Genomic DNA, 2,910 nt, shown 5'->3' on the forward strand with positions numbered 1-2,910 from the left:
CAGGGCTAGAGTGCAGCGGCGTCATAATGGCTCACTGTAACCCTAGGGTTCAAGTGATCCCCTAGGGGTTATAAGCATGAGCCAGTATGCCTCACGAGGATCTTTTTTTGTCACTCTGTCACACTGGGTAGAGTGCCATGACGTCATCATAGCTCACAGCAACCTCAGTCTCTTGGGCTTAAACAATTATTTTGCCTCAGCCTCCTGGGTAGCTGGGACTACAGGCGCCTGCCACAATGCCCTGATTAATTTTTCTATTTTTTTAGTAGAGAAGGTGTCTTCTTGCTCAGGCTGGTCTCAAACTCCTGAGCTCAAACAATCCAACAGCCTCAGCCTCCTACAGTGCTAGGATTACAGCCACAAGCCTGTCATCTTTACATTTACACTATGATTTTTACTTTTTTTTTTTTGCGATTTTTAGCCAGGGTTGGGTTTGAACCCGCCACCCCAGGCATATAGGGCCGGTGCCCTACTCCTTTGAGCCACAAGCCTCACCCTGATTTTTACATTTTTAAATGGTTAAGAGGAAAAACTCACATGGAATATTTCATGACATCTGAAAATTAATTCAGAGTTCAGGATTCATAAATGAAGTTTTGATTGGAACACAGTTATGCACATTCATTCATTCATCACACATAGCTGCTTTCACATTACCATGGCAGAATGAAGGGTCCAAAAGGGACTGAGAAGTCTACATTTACTGCCTGTTCCTTTACAGAAGTTTGCCAACCACTGCAACAGTCCCTTGGTTTTGCAGCTCTCCTCAGCATCCTGACCTCTCAGGAGTCTTTTCCCCTACGCCTCCATACTTCTCTCGGCACTTTGTACCCTAGTCTGGTGCGTAGCAGTGCCTGTTGCCCATCTGACTCCCCAATCAGATTACAAGATAGTGGAGGGTGAGGCCCAAATCTCCCTGTTTATTACTGTAGCCCCAGGGCTTAGCAAAACCCATTTATACTAGGTGCCCTATACTTGCTGAATAAATGAAAGAAAAGAAGATACTTAATTCAAATGAGCCAATCTATACACAAAAAAGTTCCTTCTATATTAGTTGCCTATTTTTTGAGACTTTGGGGGGAAAAAAAGAAGTTAACTGATGACTCCATACTGAACCTCAGAGTGCCAACGTGAATGTTACTTTTTTTGTATTATTATTATTATTATTGCTCAATATTTCGTTGCAGCAATCGTCTTTTTCTTTTCCGAATGTATTAATATTTCTGATTTCTTTTCCGAATGTATTTATATTCATTTGTTCTTAACAATGTTTTTGTTTCTAGTCCTTATCCACAGGCGGTACCTGTGGCTCAAAGGAGTAGGGTGCCAGCTCCATATGCCAGAGGTGGCAGGTTCAAGCCCAGCCCCGCCCAAAAACTGCAAAAAAAAAAAATTGTTTTTTCTTTTTTTAAACTCAGGGCTGGTCCAATGCTAATGGGTTATCAGTACTTATTAACATTAGTGTCACTAAAGTTGGCGTATAACTCACACACTCAACTGCTAAATTTGACCAACTTTAGAAAAAAAAAAGAAAGAAACAACTCAAGGCAGAGACAGTAATATTTGACTACAGTTCCAGCTACTCAGCCTGGAACTGAGATCAGTCTTTAAAAAGTAATAATAAACTGGGTGGCGCCTATGGCTCAGTCGGTAAGGTGCGGGCCCCATATACCGAGGGTGGCGGGTTCAAACCCAGCCCCGGCCAAACTGCAACAAAAAAATAGCCGGGCGTTGTGGCGGGCGCCTGTAGTCCCAGCTACTCGGGAGGCTGAGGCAAGAGAATCGCTTAAGCTCAGGAGTTGGAGGTTGCTGTGAGCTGTGTGAGGCCACGGCACTCTACCGAAGGCCATAAAGTAAGACTCTGTCTCTACAAAAAAAAAAAAAAAAAAAGTAATAATAAACTAAACTAATAAAGTAGAAATTCAGGCTGGGTACAGTGATGCACAACTATAGTCCCAGCTACTCGGGAGCCTGAGGTGGGAGAATTGCTTGAGGCCAGAAGTTCAAGGCCCGGCTGAGCAGCAAGGAAACTCATTTCCTTAAAAGGAGAAAAAAGCTTTTTTAAAAAAATAAGTAAATAAAATTTAGAATTCAAAGTTCCAGGGTAAGATGTGACTTTACATGATTACTGATCTACAGGACAAGCTGCTCTCTGATTTTAACCATCCCCTAATTTTTTTTTCTCCCATGCTGCCTGGATCTTTATATATCTCACCCTGTGGTCACTGTATAGTCATATTGCCTTTTAGTCATCTGATTTATGCACTCACTTTACAAGAAAGCTCTTTTTAAAATACAATGAGATCTGAAAGACTAAAGAAAATAACAAAATTGCTTGTGGATAAGGTAGTTTTGATAGTAAGACAGAGAGGGGAAGAGTAGGTATCTTAAGGAGATGAAACCCACAAGGACTGAGACAGACCTGGAGGAGATTCTGAAACAGAACAATAGAGCAGCAACAGATGGGAAAGGGGACAGAGAGGAAGTGGGAGGTATCCAATACAGGCAACCAATTCAGCACTGTTCTAGGCCACACAGCACCATGCAAAAAAAGGATTCATCCTACTCTTAGGGGTGGAAAAGGTCATTTTTTTAAAGAGTGACAACTAGTCAATGTAAAAAGAATTAGACAATAATCATTAGCAACCCACAGGTGCAAAAAACTGATTCAGGCAATAAATATCAAGGGATGTTAAAATCACCAGATAAATACAAGAACAGATATTCACACAGTCTCAAAGTAATTAATTAATATCAAAAGTAAAACTAGGCCAGGCATGGTGGCCTTTAATCCCTGTAATCCCACTTATAATTCCATCTTTTTGGGAGGTCAAGATCAGCCTGGGCAACAAAGCAAGACCCTGTCTCTACAAAAATTTTTTTTTTAAGTTAAAGGCCAGGGATCACCCA

General features: G+C 41.4%; 1 protein-coding gene across 9 annotated transcripts in view; it reads right to left on the minus strand.

Moving 5' to 3' along the window:
- The window catches only part of SRPK2 (SRSF protein kinase 2), a 256,312-nt gene that overhangs the window by 209,588 nt on the left and 43,814 nt on the right, over nucleotides 1-2,910 (minus strand). The window lies entirely within an intron of this gene.

Source organism: Nycticebus coucang, chromosome 11 (genome assembly GCF_027406575.1).
Source record: "Nycticebus coucang isolate mNycCou1 chromosome 11, mNycCou1.pri, whole genome shotgun sequence".
Lineage (NCBI taxonomy): Eukaryota > Metazoa > Chordata > Mammalia > Primates > Lorisidae > Nycticebus > Nycticebus coucang.